Here is a 10,723-nt window from a genome sequence, read left to right as displayed (position 1 = left end):
ACGGAACGCGACATAGACGTCCTAGCGGTGCAGGAAACTAAAGTCGATGGCGAAGAGGAGACCGGCAGCATGGTGCAGCGTTTCACGTCTCGCTTTTGCTGTAGTTAGCCATGCAGTGGGCACATCGGCCGGCTGCATCCTATTTGTTAAGAAGTTGCCGGGGCTGCAGGTGAACGCCCATTTTACATGTGAGGCTGGCCGATCTGCTGTGCTCGACTTTTCTCTGAACAACTCCGAGTGGCGTGTAGTGTGCGTGTACGCGCCAACAAGGTCGAAGAAAGGGCCGTGTATTTTCATAGCCTTGAACAACGGCTCAGTGCAGGAAAGCAGTAATAGGTTGGGCGATTTTAACTGTGTCCTTAGTGCGCACGACAAAACGAGCACTCGGGTTTCAGAGACAAGAGCACCGACATATTGACGCGTATTGTCGAAAGCTGGGACCTTGAGGACGTAGCTGAATGTATTCAAGGTACGAGTGCAGTTAAGTTCACGCGTTTCGAAGGCCCTAGCCATGCGAGACTTGACCGCGTCTACGTATCGGTAGACACCTTCCGCAATGTACCAGCTACGATGTAATCCCGGTGTCGTTTTCGGACCACTGCTAGTTCAGTGCTCTATCGGAATCACCAAGCGAACCACCCTTTCTCGTGGGAAACATGGAAATTAAACAGTAAATTATTGCAGGACGAGAGTTTAATTTAACTGTAAATGAATGCATCTCCAAATTAGACCCTAGTGAAAACCTTTGTACATTTGGCAGCAGTGGGAATTATGTAAAGAATCTTAAAATTGAAGCAATTGAAAGGGCAACGGTGTATTCGGCACGAAGAGAAAGGAAAGAGAAGGAAAAAATGCTGCTCTGCTGATAAGCTACTCGAGCAGGAATGCCGAGCCCCCGGAAAATGGTCAGAAGACCAGAAAAGTAAAACAAAAGATTGAGCACAGGGACGAAGAACGTTATCGCGGTGCGTTGGTGAGGGCAAGGGCAGAGGACACAGCCGCGGGTGAAACGCCATCGAAGCGAGCGCTGTGCTTGGAAAAAGCACGTGCGGAAGAAACCACATACATGAGATAGAATGGGGCGGGTCGGTAACAGCCGATACCGAGGACATTAAAATGGCTTTCACTGAGCATTATCGGGCATTTATTCGCCGCGCACGACGTAGACCTGGAAAAATTTAAAACGAGTATTTGCCTGTTTTGCCCCGCGTGGACGATGAAAGAAAGGAGAATTTGCAAAGGCCAATAACCTCAACCGAATTGAACTAGCAATAGACAAGTTAAATCCTGGAAAATCACCCGGACCTGACGGATTCACCGCCGCTTTTTATAAACAGTTAAACACGAAATAAGCCCTATACTCACAGTCATATTTAATGAAGCGTACAAATTAAACACATTGCCACCGTCATACCGGTCTTCCCACACAGTACTTATCCCTAAAACCGAGGACCCAGATAAGCTAAAATTTGTTTCAGGGTATAGACCAATAGCCCTTACTAACGTAGAATACAAAATATATATGAAGGTTTCTGGCTCGAAGACTACAGACTGTGATTAAGGACATCGTCGAGCCTCACCAAACGTGCGGTATCAAAGGGCGATCGATTGTGACCAATATTCACATAGCGCGCAGCATACTTGAATGTTGTGATTATTCAGATGAGCGAGTTGCCATCTTACAGATTGATTTTCAAAAGGCGTTCGATGTGTTGACCATAGAATTTTGTTTGCTCTGTCAAATTATGTTAACCTCGGTTCTGTTATTTGCGAGGGAGTGGCCCTGGCGTACCGAAACTGCACTACAAAGTTGATCGTGAATAAGAGTCTGGGGGCCCCCATTAGTGTGCAACGTTCGGTTCGTCAGGGTTGCCCCCTCAGCCCTTTGTTATTTGCATGTAATATGAAACTCTCTGCATGAAAATTGTCAACGAACATAGCATCAACGGTTTTCAGTTACAAGCAGCAGAAGTTAAGCTGCTTGCGTACGCGGATGATGTGGCTATTTTTACAAGGGACAAACGTAGTATAACACAGACAGTAGAAACCGTGCGTACATTCAGCCAAGCTACAGGCAGCGGAGTTAACTGGTCGAAGTCTCTAGGGCTCTGGCACGGATCGTGGCTAACCAAACCTGACCACTTCGCTAACGTGCCTTGGGTGACGACCCCGGGCAGGTATTTGGGCGTCCCGCTCGATGGTTATCGCGACAGCGATCATTATTGGAAGGGTCACGCGAAAGATATACGGGAGAGGGCAGATAAGTGGAAAGGAGCCGCCTTATCGATCTTTGCCAGAGCCACTGTTTGTAACTTGTTTTTTATCAGCAAGTTGTGGTACGTGATGCAGGTGCTGCATTGCTCCCGGACTAATGTGCAGAAGTTTCACAGAATATTTGCCATATTTGTCTGGGCTTCTGAGTGGGAGCGATGCAGCCGTACCAACTTGTTTCGACGGGTTAAGGACGGGGGACTGGGACTCGGTCACTTGTTTTTTACGGCAGCTGGTCAACCGGTTTTTGTTTTTTTAGAGATGTCACCGATCCTTTCCTGCGAACACTGTGTCAATTGCGACTTGGTAGATGTCTCCCAGAGTATGCAGTGACTACCGAGGATTTTGTGGGAGGGATTGGGGCTTTCTTTAAAGAAATTGTGTTTAGTATCAGGTTTCTCACCGTGAGATTTTCAAGGGAGTACCTTTGGAGTGTAAAACGAAAAGAACATTATTTTGCCTTATGCGACATCGTCCTTTCCAGTGCCGTTGTACAGGTCCTTGTACAGTGGAGGCCCAGGTAGCAATGTTTTAAAGAGAGTAAAAAAAATGCGTGTGCAGCCGGGAACAAAGACCTTTTTCTTTAAACTGCATACCGGAACGTTGCCTGTTAAATCTTTTTTGGAGAAAAGGGGTTGTTTTTTTGCCATGGGGTACTCATTGTTTAATTTGTAAATTGCCGGAAACCATAGATCATGTTTTTTTGCACTGTTGGGAGGGGGTTATTTTTGGGACGTTTTGCAGAGATCTGTCAAGAAAGAGTTCCCGCTGCACCCGTATGGCATTCGGTTTTTGTGCGTAAACAATGAAGATGGGGTTCCTTTCGATGCAATTATGCTCCTGGGCCTCCACTCCTTGTGGAGATCGCGAATGGCAGGCTACCATTTCGACAAAGATGCGCGGCCTGCACGAGCGTACTTCAGGGAGAGTATTGATTGGTTTATAGAATTATATAAAGCGGAACCGGAACCACCCGAATGGCTGTCAAGACTACAGCCGCTGGTGACATTGCCCGAATTTTAACTTGACGATACCAGCACCATGCTGGTTGATTACACAGTCACCATATGTACTTTGTACATCGGGTGGTTTTTACACCAGTGTTGTGTGTATTATGTGCTGTGTACCAAAGCCAGGTAATAAAGAAAAAAAAATCGGCCATACCATGCTGAATGCGCCGGTTCTCGTCCGATCACCGAAGCTAAGCAGCATTGGGCTCGGTCAGTACTTGGAGGGAGACCACCTGGGAACACCAAGTGCTGATGGCACCTTCTTTTTTTTTTCCTTGCGTATTTATTTTCTTCTTTTTTTAATTTAAATTGATTTCTTTTTCTTTCTTGCTTCGCACGTCGTTTACCAGTTCTACATCATTCGTCCCTGATATTTCTTACGCCCACTATAAGAGGCTATAGCGAGTCCAAACTTGGTGCGCGCGCGCACGGATTCAAACGTGGCGCGACTGGCGGCACGCAGCACGTTGGTGTGATTGGATAATTCATTTCGATGTTGTCTGTACTCGAGAAATATTTTTGCCTCTTGGTACAAGAACATTAATGGGCATCCAGTTACTCGTGCATGTATTTCGATCACGCGTGCACCGCTCAGTTATAACAGTTCGCACAACAAATGCATGGCTGGTACATACGTCAACTGAATAACGCGGATGGGGGGCGTGGCGGCAGCACGTCCGCACACACACGCATACGTGAAACTTGCGCTCGTGTACTCATGTGCGCCCCAACGGCAAACATTTTCTGGCGGAGAGCATCAGACGGTAGCCACGCACATACGACCGTTTACCGTGCTGCAACAATTGACAAATGCTGCACATGCCGTTAAGTGTAGCTTGTCGACGTCGAGCTAAAATCACGTTGGTGGATATAAGTAGTCTCGTAAAACGGCTCCTACTGCCATCGGCCATACCATGCTCTCCTGGAGGACGAAAAATTTAATTCAACTGTAATAGAGGAAATTGGCAAATTAGAACCTAGCAAAAGTCTGCACATTTGGCAACAGTGGGATCTGTGTAAAGAAACTATAAAATTAAAAGCAATTGACCGGGCAACGTGCATTCGACACGATCAGAGAAACAAAGAGAAGGAAATGAAAGAGCTTCTTGATAAGCTATTAAAGCATGAATGCCGAGCCCCCGGAAAATGGGCGGAAGACATAAGAAAAATAAAACAAAAGATAGAGCAGCTGGACGAACAGCGTTATCGGGGTGCGCTTGTGAGGGCAAGGGCAGAGGACACCGCTGCCGGCGAAATGCCATCGAAACGGGCCTTTGGCTTGGAAAAAGCACGTGCCGAACAGAACCACGTACGCGAAATAGAATGGGGCGGTAACGTATCAACTGATACCGAGGCTATCACGAGAGCATTTACTGAACATTATCGCAAGCTGTTTGCAATGCACGACATAGACTCTCAACATTTCAAGGATGAATTTCTGACCGTATTACCCCGTCTAGACGATGAAAGAAAAGAGAGTTTGGAGCGTGAAATAACAGTTACTGAAGTTGAGGATGCCATAGACAAGTTAAACCCTGGAAAGTCGCCTGGACCGGACGGATTCACTGCCGCGTTTTATAAAGTATTCAAACACGACATTAGCCCTATCCTGACAGTGATATTTAATGAAGCATATAAATTAAATACGTTGCCTCCATCATACAGGTCATCCCATACTGTTCTCATACCTAAAACCGAGGATGTATACAAACTCCGATCTGTATCAGCATATCGACCCATAGCCCTAACAAATGTAGAGTACAAAATCTACATGAAAGTATTAGCTCGCAGATTGCAGACAGCGATAAAGGACATCGTCGGGCCTCACCAAACATGTGGTATTAAAGGGCGGTCCATTGTTCTGAATATTCATAAAGCGCGAAGCATTCTCGAGTGCTGTGATTACTCCGATGATAGGGTCGCTATTTTACAGATTGACCTTGAAAAAGCTTTCGACTGTGTGGACCACAGAATTTTGTTTGCTCTTTTAAACCATATTAACCTTGGTTCTGTTATATGTGATGGAGTGGCCCTGGCGTACCGAAACTGCACGACAAGGTTGATTGTAAATAAGAGTCTGGGGGCCCCCATTAACGTGCAGCGTTCGGTGCGACAGGGTTGCCCCCTAAGCCCTCTGTTATTTTGTATTTATATAGAAACTCTGTGCATGAAAATAATTAATAACAATAGCATCCTTGGTTTCCAATTGCAAGCAGTCGAAGTGAAACTGTTAGCATATACAGATGACATTGCTATTTTCACAAGGGACCGGAAGAGTATAACACAGGCGGTCGAAACAGTGCGTGAGTTCAGCAAGGCTACGGGGAGTGGCGTGAACTGGTCCAAGAGCCTTGGGCTCTGGCATGGATCGTGGCCATCGAAGCCGGACCACTACGCTAATGTGCCTTGGGCTACGACCCCAGGCAAGTACTTGGGAGTTCCGCTCGATTGTTATCGCGAGAGCGACAACTACTGGAAAGAGCAGGCGAAAGATACACAGGAGAAAGCGGTGAAATGGAAAGGAGCTTCGTTATCAATTTTTGCCAGAGCCACCGTCTGCAATCTGTTTTTTATCAGCAAGCTCTGGTACGTAATGCAGGTGCTGCATTGTTCCCGGACTAATGTACAGAAATTTCACAGAATATTTGCCATGTTTGTCTGGGCTTCTGAGTGGGAACGGTGCAGCCGTACCAACTTGTTTCGTCGGGTCAAAGACGGGGGCCTCGGATTGGGTCACCTCTTTTTACGCCAGCTGGTCAACCGTTTTTTGTTCTTTAGAGACGTGACGGATCCGTTTCACCGCACACTCTGTCAATTACGACTGGGTAGATCGCTCCCTGAATTTGTTGTATCCACCGAAGATTGTGTGGGAGGGATCGGGGGTTTTTACAAAGAAATAGTGTCCAGTGTCAGATTCCTATATGTACGTTTTTCACGAGAGTATCTATTCAATGTGAAGCGAAAAGAACTTTATTTTGCCTTATGGGACATTGTTTTTCCAGTGCCGCTGTATCGGTCTTTGTACAGTGGAGGCCCAGGCAGCAAGGTTTTAAAGAGGGTAAAAAAGATGCATGTACAACCGGGTACCAAAACATTTCTCTTTTAGCTGCATTCAGGAACCTTACCTGTAAAAAACATTTTTGGCGGGAAAGGGCTGCTTTTTGCTCTGGGGCACGCATTGTATCATTTGTAAGTCACCTGAAACAATAGATCATGTTTTCTTACATTGTTGGGAGGGGGTTTATTTTTGGGATGTGCTGCAGAGAGCTATTAAGAAAGATTTTCCTTTGGACTCGCGCGGTATTCGTTTTTTGAATGTAGAGAACGAAGATGGCGTTCCATTTGATGGAATAATGCTCATGGGCCTCCACTCTTTGTGGCGTTCGAGAATGGCAGGTCAGCATTTCGACAAGGATGCGCGGCCTGCCCGTGCCTATTTCAGAGAGAGTGTGCACTGGTTTCTTGAGATTCACAAAACGGCACCGGAACCACCCGACTGGCTCTCAAGAGTAGAGCCACTTGTAACGTTACCTGAATTTTAAACTGACGATACCAGCATGTAGCTGGTTGATATATCTCGCCTCACGTAGAGTGTACATAGGGTAGATTTATAGCAGTGTTGTTTGTGTAATGTGTTTGTACCTAAGCCAGGTAATAAAGAAAAAAAAATCGGCCATACCGTGCTGAATGCGCCGGTTCTCGTCCGATCACCGAAGCTAAGCAGCATTGGGCTCGGTCAGTATTTGGGAGGGAGACCACCTGGGAACACCGAGTGCTGATGGCACCTTCTTTTTTTTCCTTGCGTATTTATTTTCTTCTTTTTTTTATTTAAATTAATTTCTTTTTCTTTCTTGCTTCGCACGTCGTTTACCATTTCTACATCATTTGTCCCTGATATTTCTTACGCCCACTATAACAGGCTATAGCGAGTCCAAACTTGGTGCGCGCGCGCACGGATTCAAACGTGGCGCGACTGGCGTCACGCAGCACGTTGGTGTGATTGGATATTCATTTCGATGTTGTCTGTACTCGAGAAATATTTTTGCCTCTTGGTACAAGAACATTAATGGGCATCCAGTTACTCGTGCATGTATTTCGATCACGCGTGCACCGCTCAGTTATAACAGTTCGCACAACAAATGCATGGCTGGTACATACGTCAACTGAATAACGCGGATGGGGGGCGTGGCGGCAGCACGTCCGCACACACACCCATACGTGAAACTTGCGCTCGTGTACTCATGTGCGCCCCAACGGCAAACATTTTCTGGCGGAGAGCATCAGACGGTAGCCACGCACATACGACCGTTTACCGTGCTGCAACAATTGACAAATGCTGCACATGCCGTTAAATGTAGCTTGTCGACGTCGAGCTAAAATCACGTTGGTGGTGGTGGTGAAAAACTTTATTTTTGAGAAGGCCAAAAGGTAAAAAAATACATTAAAAAAAATTAAAAAGCAGCGTTGTGGGCGGCCTTCAGGCTGCCGGTTGTGGCGTCCAGGCCGTGCCTAGCCGCGACGTCCTCCGCCCAAGTCACCAGCCGAAGTTGGAGATCCGGCCTGGTGCTGGACAAAGCAGCCTCCCACTGCTGCGGACTTCTTAAGTGCCAAGAGGCAGGGGGCAAGTGTGCCGGACATGAGAAAAAGATATGATCATAATTGGCGTTGGAGCTGCCACATAAGCGGCAGGCCGGCGAGTACGTCCCAGGGTGGAAGAGGGCAAGACGTGCGGAGTAGAAGGTGGGCCTGCAGTTGGCGCCACAAGTGTTGGTGATGCTGGGAAAGGGATTTGTGCGGTGGGGGGAAAGTGAGGCGAGAGAGGCGGTAGTGCAGTGTGATGTCGTGGTACGTGAGGAGCGCGTCGCGCGTGTCCATTCCCGGCGGGGGCGGGCTTGCTCGGTCAGTCGAATCGCGAGCGATGGAATTGGCCGCCTCATTACCAGGATGACCCGCGTGAGCAGGTACCCAGATGATATAAATGGGGCGAGAGGGAGTGGTGCCAGAACGCAAGATACCGGCGGCCGGGGGTGCCACCCGTCCAACTGCGTAGTTGTATACCGCAGGCTTAGAGTCACAGAAAATGTATTCCGCGGAGGTTTGTGTGATGGCAAGGGCGATAGCTGCCTCTTCGGCCTCGACAGAGGCGGAAGTGCAGACGGAGGCCGTAATAGTGGGTCGGAGGGAGTTGTCGGTGACTGCAAGAGCGTGGGCTGTGTAGCGGCGGTACGGGGCGGCATCCACATAAGCCACGGCAGGTTGCCGTCCGAACCTACGCCAGAGCGCGGAGGCTCGCGCGGCTCTACGGGAAGGGTGGTGCTCAGGATGCATATTCTTAGGGAGGGGATCAACGGTTAGGAGGGTGGAGACGTGGGAAGGGATGGGCAGGGAGGTGGGAAGAGGCATAAGAGGGGATAGTTTAAGGGTGGAATGAAGTGCGCGACCAGGGCGGGTGCGGGAGAGACGAAGGAGCTGGGCCGTGCGATGGGCCTCCGTCAGCTCCGTGAGGGAGTTGTGGACGCCCATCGACAGTAGCCGAGCCGTTGAGGTAGATGTGGGAAGGGACAGGGCCGACTTATACGCCTGGCGAATAAGGCTGTTAACTTTGTCTTCCTCGGTGCGAGAAAGGAAGAGATATGGAAGAGAATAGACGAAGCGGCTGAGAACAAAGGCCTGGACCAAGCGGCGGAGGTCGTGCTCGCGCATGCCGTGGTGACGGTTGGCAATGCGGCGTATGAGGCGCATGGTCTGGTGTACCGTGTTGCTGAGTTGAGTGATGAGGGTAGTGTGCTTGCCATTGGACTGAAGAAAGAGGCCGAGGATCCGTAGGGTAGAGACGAGAGGAAGGGGTGTGCCGTCAACGGAGGCGGTGAGTGGAAAAGGCGACAGGGGAGCCATCCCCCGAGGCAGAAGGACCAAAAGCCCCGATTTGGTCGGGGAGCAGCTCAACCCGATAGCTCGGGCGTGAGTCGTCACCGCGTTTACACCCGCCTGGAGGGTGGCCTCTATGTCGCCAATATTGCCGGTGGTCACCCAAAGGGTGATGTCATCGGCATATAAAGCATGTGACAGAGCTGGAATAGTGCTTAGGGCACGTGCGAGTGGGAAGAGGGTAATGTTGAAAAGAATAGGTGACAGGACAGAGCCTTGGGGAGTACCCTTGTTGCCAAGGGAGAAAGAAGGAGAAGAAAGTGGGCCGTATGAGATTTCGGCTGTGCGGTGGGCGAGGAAAGCGGTGATGTAAGCATGTACACGGGGTCCGACGTCAAGGGAAGAGAGAGCGTCCAGAATGGCGGTGTGGTGTACATTGTCAAATGCTTTTGTGAGGTCCAGCGCCAGGATAGCTCGAGTGCGTTTGTGGTGGGAGGGGTGTAGGACGTCCTCGGAGAGCTGGAGCATGACGTCCTGGGTCGACAACTGCGGACGAAAGCCGAACATGGAGTCCGGATATAGGTCATGATCATCCAAATAGGTTTGGAGGCGAGCCAGGATTACGTGCTCGAACAGCTTGCCGAGGCAAGAGGTGAGAGAGATGAGACGGAGGTGCTCGAGGGAAGTAGGTTTGCCAGGTTTGGGGATGAAAGAGACACGTGCATGGGTCCAGGACGAGGGAAGAGTACCAGCCTGCCAATGTGTGTTGAGAAGGTCAGTAAGGGCTTCGAGAGAGGGGGTATCCAGGTTGCGGAGTGCCTTGTTGGTGATGCGGTCCGCCCCGGGGGCCGAGGTCCTGCGGAGCGTGAATAGCGCAGCGCGAACCTCGCCCAAGGAGATGTCCGCATCAAGGTCGGGGTTGGGGGAGCCAGTGTAAGCGGGAAGAGGAATAGGGGGGTCGGTACAGAGGTAGCGGTCCCGGAGAGCCGCCAGGAACTCAGTATCGGTGAGTGGGGAAGAGTGAAGGAGATGGGAGATATCCTTGCGCTGGGAAGCTTTGGTGTGTGTGGGGTCTAGCAGCACCCTGAGAAGCGACCACGTGTCGCGGAGGCCCAGGTTGCCGGCCATACGGTCGCAGGTCTGACCCCACTGTTGTCGTAGAAGAGAGGAGCAGTGCTCTTCCATTTCTGACGCGAGCCGAACCAAACGGAGGCGCAGACGGCGACTGTGCTTCTGGATCTGCCACCGGCGGTGGACAGGGTGATAGGCCTCCCAGAGGTGCAGCAGACGGCTGTCTGCCGTAGAGGAGTGGGGTGCTGCAGGGATTGTGGATGTGGCAGTGCGGACGTCCGCCAAAAGGGTCTCAGTCCAGGCAGAGAGGTCGGTGATAGCAGAAGAGGAATTAGTGAGACGAATGGAGCGGAAGCGGTCCCAGTCCACTATCTGGGTTATAAGTAGTCTCGTAAAACGGCTCCTACTGCCATCGGCCATACCATGCCGATTCTACTTCCGGGCGCGCCAGCGAACGGACGCAGAATGAACGGCTCCGATGGAGCGGCGATAGCGGCCCATGC

General features: G+C 50.0%; 2 pseudogenes; both read left to right on the top strand.

Moving 5' to 3' along the window:
• Positions 1–3,421: 3,421 nt before the first annotated feature.
• Positions 3,422–3,539, top strand: LOC119379648 (5S ribosomal RNA; annotated as a pseudogene).
• Positions 3,540–6,946: 3,407 nt separating this feature from the next.
• On the top strand, positions 6,947–7,065 carry LOC119379654 (5S ribosomal RNA; annotated as a pseudogene).
• Positions 7,066–10,723: the final 3,658 nt, after the last annotated feature.

This window comes from Rhipicephalus sanguineus, chromosome 1, assembly GCF_013339695.2.
Source record: "Rhipicephalus sanguineus isolate Rsan-2018 chromosome 1, BIME_Rsan_1.4, whole genome shotgun sequence".
Classification (NCBI taxonomy): domain Eukaryota; kingdom Metazoa; phylum Arthropoda; class Arachnida; order Ixodida; family Ixodidae; genus Rhipicephalus; species Rhipicephalus sanguineus.
Note: the sequence above shows the minus strand (reverse complement) of the source record. Positions and strands in the feature narration are given on the sequence as shown.